We start from the raw sequence: 14098 nt of genomic DNA, 5'->3' as shown, positions 1-14098 counted from the left end.
AGATCTCAGTGTGAAAAATAAGACCATCAAGTACTGAAGGAAAACATGGATAAATTACTCTTTCACCTCAGTGTGGGGAAAGGCTTTTTAAATAGGACTTAAAATTCAAAGATAATCAAAGAAAATATTATAAATTTGATGATATGATTAAAAAGCATGTTTAAAAAAAATCTGGGCGCCTGGGTGGTTCAATTGGTTAAGCATCTGACTCTTGATTTCGGCAAGTCATGATCTCATGATTCATGGGATCAAGCCCCGCTTGGGATTCTCTCTCTCCTTCTCTTTCTGCCCCTCCCCCATTCATGCACGTGCTCTAAATAAATAAATAAATAAATAAATAAATAAAAGCACCACAAAGTGAAAAGACCACTGGGAAATCAGGAGAAGGCATTTGTAACACACAAAATACACTGATACCCTAACAATATGTAAAATCCTTAAAATTGAGAGAAAAGGGACCAAAATCTTCATATAAAAATGAAAAAATACAGGATCAGACTATTCTCAATAATATTAAACAATGGCCCTTAAGTATACAAATATATGTACCACCTCACTCATAATTATAGAAACACAAAATCAAAACTATCCCGAAATGCAGTTCATCATCTGTCAGATTGGCAAAACCTTTTCAAGGCTGGCAATGTATTCTGTTAGTGGGGCTTTCGGGAATAAGCCCCTCTCATACACTATCGTGGAAATGCAAAATATAAACCAGTGCTATCCTACAGGGGAGGAATTTGGCCACATTTAGCATAACTCTGTTCACCCACCTTTTGGCCCAATAAGCCTGCTTCTAAGGAGTTTCTCCTGAAGACACACCTTGAGCAATATCAAAATACATTTGCACGTTTATTCCATGGGTTGTATGTCTGCATGCCGGTAATGAAGACATGAGCATTGAAATTCAAAACATACTGCCATTTGTTGGGGCGCTTGGGTGGCTTAGTTAGTTAAGTGTCCACCTTCTGCTCAGGTCATGATCTTGCGGTTCAAGAGTTCAAGCGCCACCTTGGGCTCTGTGCTGACAGCTCGGAGCTCAGAGCCTGGAGCCTGCTTCAGATCTGTGTCTCCCTCTCTCCCTGCCCCTCTCTCTCTCTCTCTCTCTCTCTCTTTCTCAAAAAAAAAAAAAATAAATATTAAAAAAAACAAAAGCCATAGTACCTTTTGTAAACTCAAAAAGCAAATGAAATAAGTGAGAATTTCACAAATTGACTACAGAACTTGCATGCTGGAAACTACCAAAGTGCTCTCATGGAAGGAATAAAGATCTAAGTATGGAGAGGCATCTTGTGTTCATGGATTAGAAGGCTCAATTTAGTAAAGATGTCAGTTCTCCCTAGATTGATGTACAAGTTTACCATAGTTCCTATCAAAACACCAGCAAGATACTTAGTAGATATTATAAATAAGATTATTCTGAAATTTGCATGGAAGGTTTAAGGAACCAGCATAGAAAGAAATAACTTGAAAAGGAATAAAGGGAGGATTTAGTCTCAGTGTATATAGCCACAGGAATCAGGCCTTCGGGTGCTGGTAAAAGGAGAGACACGGGGGTGTCTGGGTGGCTCAGTTGGTTAAGCATTCGACTTTGGCTGGGGTCCTGGTCTCACAGTTCCTGACTTCCGGTCTCACATCTGGCCCTCTGCCGTGAGCACAGAGCCTGCTTTGGATCCTCTGGCCCTCCTCTATCTGCCCCCCACCCCCCACACCGATTCGCAGTGTGTGTGCCCCCGCTCACTCTTTCTCTCTCTCAGAAAATAGATAAACTTAAAAAGAAAAAAAAAAGGAGAGACACATACAATAATGGTATGAAGCAGAGAACTCAGAAACAGCCCTGAAGGAAACCGCCTAGCTTAATTTTAAACAAAGATGCAAAGGCAATTCAAAGAAATGAAAATAGCTTTGCCAAACTGGTAGGGAAGCAAGTGGGCATTCCTGCACTCCCACCCTCCAAAAAAAGAATGACCCTCATCTAAGTCTTACACCTGAAACAAAAATTAACCCAAAATAGATTATGGACTTGAGTGAAAAAATAAAACAGTTTTAAAATAAAAAATAAAAAAGTTTTAACTTTTGGGAAAAAATATGAGAAAATCTTCAAGATCTAAGGCTGAGCAGAGAAGTCTTAGATTTGACAGAAAAAACGTGATCTGTAAAAGGAAAAAAATGGATAAATGGAGTTTCATCAAAATTAAAACCTTTTTTCTCTGTAGAAGATCCGGTTAAGAGGATGCAAATACAGATTAGGTTCTGGGATAACACATTTGCATGCCACATAACCAGCAACAGACTAATATCTAGACTATGTAAAGAACTTTCAAAACATAACTGCAAAACAATCTTATTAGAAAATGGGCAAAAGACATGAACACACATTTCATCAAAGAGGATATACTCACGGCAAATAAGCATAAGAAAAGTTACTAGACCCTACTAGCCACGAGCAAACTGCAAATTAAAACCACAGTCAGTTATCCCTACACCTATCAGAATGGTTAAAATAAAAATAGTGACAATACCAAATGCTAGTAAATATGTGGAAAATTAGATCACTCATACAAGGAAGTTCAAAATATAAAGTGGTACGGCCACTTTGGGAAACAGTTTGGCAGTTTCTTAAAAAACAACTAAATATCTGACTACCACATCACCCAGCAACTGCACTTGTGGGCATTCGTCGCAGAAAACTTATGGTCACATGAAAACCTGTACAGAAATGTTTATGGCAGCTTTATTCTTAATAGCCCCAAACTGAAGTAACCTAAATGTCCTTCAACGATTGAATAGTTACACTGCGATTGAATAGTTACACTGCGGTACATCCACGCTGGGACGTACTACTCAGCAGTAAAAAGAAACAAACTATTGACATGTGCAACAACCTGGCCGAGTCTTCAGAGAACTACACTGAATGGAAGAAAGCCAGTCCCCGAAGGTTATATAATATATGACACCATTTACAAAACATTCTTGAAATGGCAAAGTTATAAAAATAGAGAACGTAGTAGTGGCTGCCATAGATTAAGAGGATAAGGGAGGAAGGAAGTGTGTGTGACTACAAAAGGGCAAAAAGAGGTATCCTCGTGTTGATGGAAATGTTCTATTTCTTGTCCGTCAACGTCAATATCCTAGTCGTGATATTGAGCTACGGTTTTCGAAGCTGTTAACATGGGCATGAACTAGTAAAGTGTATATGGAGATTATCTGTATTATTTTTTTTTCAACTGCAACGTGAATCTACACTTATCTCAAAAGAAAAGCTTAATTAAAAAAAAAAAAAAGGCTTCACTGATAATATCACGTGCCTTCTGATAGGATGCACTATGAAGGATGCAACTTCATTTCTGTGCTACTTCTGCCCCCAAAATGTGTAACTTGAATTTAATCTTGAGAACAACCTCAAGGAAACCCAAATTGAGAGACATTTTACAAATAATCAGACACTACTTTGAAAAAAAAACCAAAAAACAATGAGGCTAGTTCCAGATTACTAGGTAGACTGCGTACAATTTGGATCCTGGATCTGATCCTGGATTGGGGAAAAAGGACATTAATGGAAACATTGATGAAATTTGCGGCTTTGTAGATTAGATAATCCTACTGTTTCAATGTGAATTTCCTAATTTGGATAATACCCTGTGATTTGGGAGAATCTGGGTGAAGATGGTACAGATATTTTAATACAGTTTTGTCAATTTTTTTTTTCCAAGTCTGAAGTTATTTAAAATATAAGAACATAACAATTTTGAAATATCTTTCAATTATAAATGGATGTTGGACAAACAGATGAGGAAAACAAAGGCTTGTCATCTGTTTATTGCTTAGTGAAACCAGATGCCTAAAATCTTAAACATTCCCCTCCATGCTGAACCAAAAGTTTCTCACTGGCACAGACAGGGTGAGTCACCACGAAGCGTCCAATGGGTGCATTGCAAGATGCTCATTTCAGAATTTTTTTTTTCTGTGACAACGAATCATATGCTTCAGAAGAACTGAATTATGAAGGCTCAGAAAATAGATTTTTAAGGCTGAGAATGATTCTAATTTGTATCCTCTCAAACCCATTTGAGTTCCTTTCTTCTCTTTCAAAGGAAAACTTGCAACCCTGAGTGGGTTGCTGTTGTGACTTGAGCAGGCAGTAGCTTTAATACATCCTGGCCTGACAGTGGGAGAATCGGATCCTTTCAACCTGTCATCGCCAGCCTTTGGTTTCATTTATTTTTCCGCTCTGCCTCTCTGTTCTGAACTAATACCGGCAAAGGCAACGCGGTCCCTAGCAGCAGTCAAAGCGGCATAAATATTAGTGATAATTGTACGGTACAGTAATTGCAAATAGCGGTGATTAATTCTTACAATAATAGCTGTCCTAAGAACAATTGATTTCCCTTCCAGTCAAGCCCGAGTTTCCCATGAGAAAGCTTTAGAATGGTTATTATTATTAGTTGAAGCTTTGGGGAGAGCGGGGAAGATGAAAAGGATGGTGATTACTCTGGATTTGTCGGCACTGATTCGTCATTAGTGTGCAGAGCAAAGACATCCATGGTACCGCAGGTGGACGTCCTGCCCTGTCGCACAAGAAAATCAACCTGCCTCTGAAAAGAGGGAGAACCGAGACTCACTGAATGCGGATCACACAATCACAGCCAAGAATTTCCTCACAGCCCTGATGACACAGCACAGGAAAGGCAAAGGCAAATCCTTCTTCTCTCTTACCTCCTGAGAGGTGATAACTCTCTGGCATAAGTTGCATCCCACACTGAGATTTATTTTTGAAATCTTCCTTGTACAGCTATCTAAGTATTATTATCTCCCTCAAATGTGCATTAATAGAAATATGAGGCAGTAAATTGCTTCTTTCAAACCATTAGAGAAGCCAGTGGTGATCCTGGAGTTTAAGATTAAATAGCCATGGCTCTTATTTTTAAAGATCAAATTAAAAAGCTATACCCAAATTTCAGGGCTAGTTTCCCTTACTGCCTGCTTTTCACTCTGCTTCTTAGTGAAGCCCACATGTAAATTAATACTAGGTAAATTTATCATCGTGTGTTCGCTATTTAACTAAAACACATCCTTCTATTAGAAAGTTTTCTTAGCAATAAACATCGCAGTTTTATTGTGGTTACTCTCCAAACTGGGGAAAATCAATTCCCAAATATATGAACAAGGGTCCAATTTTCTTATCTGTTGTCCAAGTGAACCATTTGATTTTTGAGTGGTATATACTTGCCATGTATAAATCAAATAGTAGCAGTAAGAGTTTTAATGTTCACAGTACATTTGACACTTATTGGCCCTATATCCACTTTCACGTACTTGTCCTTTCAGACAGTCATGTATTCAGAAACTGATTAGCAATTGTTCTGTGTTGTTTTTTTTTTTTCCTCAGATTTTACTAGACTCTAAACCTCATGAAAGCAAGTACTCATTCCTACAGCGTTGGCACATTCCCATGCCCTTAGTACCTGGTGCAGGGTCTAGTACAGTACCCGGCACATTGTAAGTGATCAAGAAATATTTGTTGAATTATCAGATGGATGGGTTATGCCCATGTAATCTCCTTTAGTTCCCAAGTCCAGTACTGTCTTTTCTGGGCACCGTATTAACCTTGCCTGATGCCATCTCCCCAGGAGGCAGGGGTTTTCGCTGAATCCGTTAGCTATTGCTACATAACAAATTCTCTTGAAACTTGGCACTTTTTAACAATAGATATTTGTTATCTCACCCAGTGTCTGAGGGTTAGGAATCTAGGAGGTCCGATCTTGGGGGTTTCTTACTAAGTTTCAGTTAAACTGTTGACCCAAACTGCAGTCATCTTAGGGCCCAACTGGACCCAGCTTGCTCATGTGGCTGTTGGTAGGTATTGCTTCCTTGCTGTGGCTGATGAGACATTTCAGCTCCTTGCCATGTGGGCCTCTTGATATGGCTGTTTATAACATAGCTCACAACATGTCGTCCTCAAAGCAAGTAATCTGAGAGACAGACAAGGTCAGCAATAGGACATACAAAATGGAAATAGCAAAATTTTATTAGCTAATCTTAGAATCACAAACTATCATTTACTGGTCACAAAAACCAATCCTGGTACAAGCCCACGCAAGAGTGTGAACATCAGGAAGCAAGCATCATTGGGAGTCAGTGAGAAGACTGGCTAACAGAAGGACAATCCAACATTTTGTGTATAGCTTTCCATTCCAAGGACAATAAAACCTTGGTTTGCGAGCCTAATTCGTTCTGGAAACATGCTTATAATCCAAAACATTTGTATATCAAAGCGAATTTCCTCATAAGAAATAATGGAAACTCAGAGAATTCATTCCACAACCCCAAAATATTCATAGGAAAATGATTACAATACTTTAATATAATACAAAATAATAAATAAAATACTAAATATAAAGAAAAATAAACAAATTAACCTGCACTTACTTTTGAAAACCTTCGTGGCTGGTTTGAAAGGAGACAAGAGAGAGGAGGGTTATTGTGTAAGATGACTTTCACTATCACTAACAGATGTTGACTACAGTACAGTATTAATAGACTCTTGTCTGTATTTAATGTAACTGGCCATAAGGTAGCAGAGGAAAAGCTCTCTATCGCAGGCAGCCTGTCCTAGAATGAAGCAAAAGCACTCGTAAACTTACTCTTGTATGGAAAAGCAAAGGATTGTCCACAGATGCTTTGAAGTCAGAAAAAATACACTAGTGCCAGTTGTGGGCACCCTCCAATGTTCTGAAAAATCAGTGATTTCTGCCAAACACCATAGCTGAGACACAGCATCTGAGCCTGGAATACTATCGCTCACAATCCTGCAGTAAGAAAGAGAGAGAGAAGAACCATTGGCTCAGTTGTTGTCGTGTGACCTTCAGCGTTAAATACTACTCGTGTTTCAAGACATCGCTCATTTATCAAGTTAAATATTATTAGAAATGTTTGCTCATCTTGTGGAATACTCTCAGAGCAAGTTACTCACAATCCAATGTTTTACCGTATGTGTAATATATCAATTAGTTTAGGTGAGGAAGATAATGCTTGAAGTTAAAAAGAATAGAATCATCTAGGATTTGAAAACTGCTATGGTGGGAATTATGTCAAGTTCATCTCACAAGATGTTAACACTAATCCTAAATGTAAAATAGTTGAGGGTAAAGTTGGGGGTGGGAGGCGGGGTGGAAAAAGAAGACAACTAATGGAGGGGGGTGATGAATGTGCTTGCTTGCCTCTTGTGTAGACAACAATGAGTACTTCTTAACTTCCAAAATTTCAACCGCTTTGAGCAGGGAAATCCTGTATTTCTGACAAGAGTTGAGAAGGGTACCTTAGTAGTGTGAAATAGATAGTGGGGATGGTTGATGGATTAGTAGGATGACTGTATAATTTATAGCCCAAACCAAGACACTATTTAGAGCAAAAAAGAGTGCTATTAATAACTATGCCAAGGCAACAGGCATAAATTGAGACAGTCTAGGACAATCTTGGACACGTGTTTACCCTGTAAATTAGGGCCATATATTTGGGGCTATTTTTTTACTGTGAGGAGCATGGAATAGTGATTCTGGTAAACAGTCCCCAGAAGCGTACCTTTTGTGCTTTCCACATGAATATCTCACCCAGAAAAAAAGAACAGAAAAAGAAACAGGCAGCACAGTGCTCTACTTCTTGACAAAGGACAGCCTCTTGGGGAAGGATTGATTTGTAAGGATGTTGTCTAAGAATTCATGTCCCTCTCAAGGAAATTACCAGTCATTAGGGATTTGAGCAAATCTTTTACTGCAGTTCTCCTCATATCAGTTGCAAATAGAGAGTCTGTTTAATTTTGCAAAATTTCTTTTCATATGCATCTAATTAAAGTATCTGTTGAGTCCATCATGTTGTGTTCAAGTTAATTGAATAGAAAAAAATTTTAATGGTCCTCTATTAGATTTTGCTGGTTAATGTCACAGGCATCTATTGATTTTTTTTTTTAATTAGAGATTTTTGTTAATGGATTTGCACAAATTAAAATCTGTCTAATAACTAGTGTTCCTCTGGCAGTTCTCAGGACACTTGCTGGGATTTTGGCAAGCCCCCTTGATGGAATTTTGGTGAGTCTGCCTTTTCAATGACAGATTCTAAAGAATTCTAAAATGAGATTAGAATTCCTGCTGATAGACTTCGTTACTCCATGGATTTCTTTCTCCTCCTAAAAATAAGATTTTTAGAGAGATTCTCAGGAAGGCAAGCATATAGATAGTAACACTCATTTGCACCCAAACACAGACTATCAAGCTTAATGCACTACAGCCCAGTGGAATTGTTGGAGCTCTAGGTAGAAAGTTGGGCTCCTGATTTTTGGGCTTTCCCATAATGAAAGCAGAATCACTGAAGGGCTTGCTCACATTTTTCACATGGCTATAAATAGAAGAAAGGATTGTGCTGGGTGATTAAATTATAACCCACTCCTCAATTACCTTTCCTTTGGCATCCTCCAAACACAAATAAAAGAAGCCACAGCAAGTGTCAGGAGGCCTCGGTTAATTTTAGAAAGGATATTCACTCATGTTTTGTTGTTGTTGTTGTTATTTTTTTATTTGCCAAGAGTAATGTTTAGCCCTAGACTCAATGCACCACAGTCCTGTTCTTGGCGGTTTAAGAGGATTTAAGGTCAGGAAGGGGCTGCACAATATTCTTCCTGTAAGTCGTTTCTTCTTAGCAAATCACTTAAGATTCATTCTGGACTTGAGTCCATTGTAAGGCAAAGAGAAGCCTGAGGGAAACTCAAGGGTAACATAAAGCGTCTTCAAGGTCAGCATCTGGGCTGGGAGAAAGATAAAGATGAGGTAACAGAACAAAGGAAAAAGAAAACCTTTCCCTTCACAGACTGGTGAGTTTTGGAGTTGCTCTGAGCACGCCAGTCCCCCTATTTCTTTTAAAATGGAAGAAGAAAGGTCTTGGAATAAACCTCATCTTCACGGAATCAGATTACAGAAGAAATATCACTGGTAGCTCTTAATCAACATTCCAGTTAGCCTGTCAGTTGCCACATACTCAAGTTTATGCAGACTCAACCTAATCGTACTGCCCTGAGAGGAGACATTGTTAGTTCATTCCCTCTTATTCTTGTGAAATCATTCCCAAGGAATGAAATCAGGAAGTCACCGAAGACAATAACAAAGCCCACCTGGTTTCACATGTTGCCTAAAGATCCTTCCATTTAAACTTTTCAGGCTCTGCATCCCCATCTTTTCACCCAAATCATTCTCATGCTGGACCTCCATAAAAACTCCCTGAATACACGACTAAAATTCGTCTCATCTCTAATGTATCTGAATACTGGCCGTGCCTACAATACACAGAATAAACTTTAGTACTTAATTATATACTGTTTTTCCTTATCTTTCATATAAATCATAAGGAGATGATAGTTTGAAAATATATTTAAGCGATTTTCTTATACTTCCTGATCAACTGACTTCCCCATCAACTCCCTGTCCTTCCAACGCACAACAGTTTCCTTCTTTCTTTCCAGAAACATACATTAGGAGTGTTCCAAGAGAAATTCAGATAATAATAGTCAACATTTGTATATGGCTTACTATGTGTCAGTCACTGTTCTAAGGACTTTCATGTGCAAACTCCTGTCCTCTGCACAACAACCCTACGATGCAGATAGTACTATTATTAGTTCTACTGGTGAAGAAACTGAGGCACAGAGAGCCTACAGAACTTACCCAAGGTCACAAATCTAGTAAGTGATGGCTCAGAAATCCAAATTCAGCGGTGTTGCTTACCATTCTGCCAAACGAAGAGAAAGGGTTTCAGTTGAACTTCTGATATCCAAATTGGATTTTGCAGCAAGCTGAAGGGCTGGCATTCAGTTTATATTAATAGATGGGCTCCTATGTAGCAGACCATGAACCAAGTCGAGAGCAAAGGTGGCCTGGAAAAAGCTTGGTTCATGAAAAGAGACAGTGGAGGGCTAAGACTTCAAGACAGAGGCTGGTGGTAATAACACCTGCTCCCTCAGAAGGCCAGATAAAACCATTTGCCCTTCCTGGGGTGAGGTCTAGTGAGGGACTAGACCAGAAGCCACCTGGCCACCCCACATGGGGATCCAGGGCTGGATGATCTAGAATAGAGCAAATGGATCAGAGGACTCCTCCCAAACCTCCATAAAAATGCACTAAACTGCCTCCCACATCCACATACCATTTTGCAGTAGTGAGGTGGGAGTAAGGTCTAAAGAATGAGCAGTTGCCTGAAGACACTGAATGAATCATCCAAAACCACTCCTATGCCAGCCAGCTATGTTGGGGAAGAGCACTTTGCATAAAACAAAGGTTCTGAAGGGGAAACATTTTCGGTCAGAATCAATTGCACTATTATTATCTGGCTGAGGTTTACTTGCCTCCACTCCCCAGGGGGATAGGGTTTGTGACAAGAAAAATCAAATGAATTAGAGAAAATATCAAGATCGTTTTCTTTGTACATCTAAATTGTTGTTGGAGCAAATTTGAAAGCTCACGACTTGGCTACGTGATTTGATAGTTTCCCCTCTCTAAGCTAAACACCTTAAGATTAGGGAGCAGTGTGTCCTTCTCTTGTGAGCTGGCTCAGCTCACAAGTGGGCAAAGCAGGTGTCCAGGAATATTTGTTGACACACTGCCCCAAGTCCTAGTGAATGGAATGAATCTCTCTAGTACCTTTTGCCTCCAATTAAAAGAAAGAGAATAACACACTTAATGTGGCTCTGTTTGGAATAATTTTCATTCCTCACATCTAACTGTCTTGGTAAGTGTTGGTTTGGGAATCAAATCTGGCCTTGCTATACAGCCTCTTCTGACTGTGTTATAACCCAGGGAGCTGCTCCAAGACCAGACAGGCCAATTAGTGGCGCATCTAATTTTTGTAATTTCCAAAACCCTCCATCACAATGAGGCTATTACAGGAAAATTAACCTCTAGCAGTTGAAATCACTCAGTGTGGAGTTTAGCCAGGGGCAGGAAACAAAGCTGACTTAAGTAGAAAGAAAGCATGGGGCTTTTCCTTTCCAAGGACCGTGTGAAAAGTCAGCCAAAATGCGAAAACCTTGTTATTCCACTGACTTTCACATTCCTTGGCAACAGACAGCTGAGGGCAGACTTAAGTGAGGGAGGCAATAGAGTGAAATCAGTTTGGAAGGATTGGTTTTCACCCAATGGCCTTGGGTGAATGAGCATGAAGAACGGAAAATAGAATAGAGAGTCAGAGAAAAGAAGAAAGAAAACAGCTTCTAAAACCGTGTCTGGCGCACAGAGACAATAATTGAATGCCTTGATGAATGAATGAAGATTTGAGGTGGATACGTGTCAGATAACATAATAGGTACATTTTTAAAAAATTGAGGGTGACCAGATTTAAAATAAATCCAATCTGTGTTAAATTCTGTTAGTGAAATATGCCAGGTCCTATTATTGTTATGTTTTAATAAGAAAAAAGTAGTGTTTCATAAATCTGTTTTACAAATTTGTGACTCCCTTTATTCTTTTTTTTTGTTTAACACAGACCATTAAGTAACCTGACCTGATGTCTTCTCAGGAAGTAAAATCCAATGAGAAACTTCACAGGCTTCCCACTTCAACCAATGCAGTAAAACCCCCTGACAATCCTTCCTTGAGACAAACGTACAGGAAACACTCACTTGCCTTGCTATTTACCCTGAAATAAATCTGAGTTAGAGTTCGGAGAAGTTGCCTCCTCTACCAGAATAGTCTGAAGTTCTGGATTGTATTTCTCCAACAAGTAAACCTGGTGAGAAATCTCCTTACTTTGAGAGAATTTAGCAGGGAGCTCTATCTGTTTTTACTGGGTTGATGAAACAAAACTTCCAGCTACTTAGTATTAAAGGCACCGATTGCATGTTAAATTTCTTATTGGACCTGTCTGATCCTCTCTCCAGAATGTAAGCTTATTGCCACTAATGCAGCCTGGTCAATGAGGCCCAGAAGCTAATGACTGTTTCTCTGGTAATAGCCAATAATTAACTAGAATTTTTATAAAAGCAAGGATGAAAAGATGGCTGGGGGTGTGGCGCCTGGGTGGCTCAGTTTAAGCTTTGGACTTAAGCTTTGTTTAAGCTTTGGACTCTTGATTTCACTTCACGTCATGATCTTGTGGTTTGTGAGATCGAGCCCTGCATTGGGCTCTGCACCAAGAGCCTGGAGCCTGCTTGGGATTGTCTCACTCACCCTCTCTCTCTGTCTCTTCCCCACTCACTTGTACCCACACACACACTTTCTCTCTCTCTAAAAATAAATAAATTAAAAAAAAAAGATGTTTGTGAGAATGAACACCTACCTACCCAGCCCACCATCATGTGTGGACAACAGAACGGAGGCAGTTCAGAGAATTCAGAGTTCCTCTCTGGGACTTGTCAGGCAGGAAAGAAAAGAAACAGTGTTCCTCACACCTCAAAGCTCACATAAATCACCTGGGGATTGTATTGAAAATGAAGATTCTGGGGACTCCTGGGTGACTCAGTCAGTTAAGCGTTGAACTTCGGCTCAGGTCATGATCTCACCGCTTGTGAGTTCAAGCCCCGCATCGGGCTCTGTGCTGACAGCTCAGAGCCTGGAGCCTGCTTCGGATTCTGTGTCTCCCTCTCTCTCTGCCCCTCCTCCATTCGCACTCTATCTCCCTATGTCTCTCAAAAATAAGTAAACATTAAAAAAATATTAAAAGAAATGCAGATTCTGATTCAGAAGTTCTGGATGGGTCCAAGATTAAGCATTTCTAACAAGCTTGAAGCTAATGCAGGTGCTACTGGCTTACGGACCGCATTTTGAAAAGCAAGGCATGAGATAACATGACATTGGTTTGGAATCAAAAATAAAACTTGTAGAGTTCAATCTCTTTGTCTTTTTTTTTTTTTTTTTGGTCCTTATTGCTCTCTGTGTAAGCACATAAACACCAGCTTAAGAACACTCAAGCTGCAAATGGTTGTGGCTATAGAGGAATGGAAGTAAAAATGGAACAATTTTGTTGGGAGGAGATCAAGTAAACATTATCCCTCACATGGGACCAAGTGGTGCAGAATTCTGTGCTCCTATTTAGGGCTACATCGACTGAAGGTCGATTTACTTCAGGGAAGTAGCTTAACCTTTACAAAAGCACGGGGAAAATGCTGCCGAGATGGGCATTAATCAGAGGGCAGCAGGAGAGTAATCCTAAATGGCTTCCCTTATAGCAATAATAAATAATCAGCAATTTTTACTTTGCCCCTATTTAAAGGCTCTCAAGCTACTTTGCATATTTAATGTCAGGAACCCTCACATTACTAAATAATACAATGAAAGACAGACACTTCAGTGTTATCGAGGAACAGGCACACCATACATCAATGTTGTGAAATATGAACATAAATGTGTAAAAGGATCAGCTCATCCAACAGAGTCAACCACCAAGCTATGAGTGAATGAAAAAGGCCTGCATTTCACAGAGTCAGGCTTAAGGATCCTTTCGTGAAGCCATTAGAGTAGAAAATTTTCTCATGAAAATTACAATCGCAAGCAACATGTAAACTGGGGAGGAGATTGTCCTTTCCACAGAAAGGACAGAACTAGGGAATGCCCCAGAAGCACGCATGCTGTGAATTATAGTCTGTTATTTACGCCCTCTGCCAATATTTTTTAAAGGGCAAAAACAATCTGAAGAAAAAAGATTGAACTCAGGATTACACGGAAATATTATATATTGAGATTAGATGATCCAGCCTTATGTCAGCAAATTTACTTTAAAGAAGAGACAATAAAACACCTGGTTAGGGCATGCATGAATCTTTGAAATCTAGAGCTCTCAATTAGAGGAGAGAAGTCTAACAGCAACCAGAGAGACAGTGAGGAAAACACTCCAGGGATGGATATATGTTTTCTTGTTTAGTGATTAGGAAATTAGAAAAAAAAATAAAAGGATGGAATCAGTAAAAAACCTGCAACATACAAAATGGAAAACAAAGCGCTCAAACTGTAGATAAAGAATATATAGGTATGTTTTCTAAAGACACTGCAGAAAATAAATTTTAAAATATATCACGTTGTACTCAAAAATTTCAAAGAAATATGGGCTATATATATTAAGAAAT

The 14098-nt window shown here is 39.3% G+C and overlaps 1 long non-coding RNA gene across 1 annotated transcript in view; it reads left to right on the top strand.

Annotated features, from left to right (window-relative positions):
- Nucleotides 1-12817, top strand: part of LOC132691837 (uncharacterized) — a 168228-nt gene extending 155411 nt beyond the window's left edge. Inside the window, exon 4 of the long non-coding RNA XR_013555070.2 lies at nt 11524-12817. This is a non-coding gene — a long non-coding RNA (uncharacterized LOC132691837). The remainder of the gene's footprint in view (nt 1-11523) is intronic.
- The last annotated feature ends 1281 nt before the right edge of the window (nt 12818-14098 follow it).

This window comes from Panthera onca, chromosome B1 (genome assembly GCF_046562875.1).
Source record: "Panthera onca isolate mPanOnc1 chromosome B1, mPanOnc1 haplotype 2, whole genome shotgun sequence".
Taxonomy (NCBI): Eukaryota; Metazoa; Chordata; class Mammalia; order Carnivora; family Felidae; genus Panthera; species Panthera onca.
Note: the sequence above shows the minus strand (reverse complement) of the source record. Positions and strands in the feature narration are given on the sequence as shown.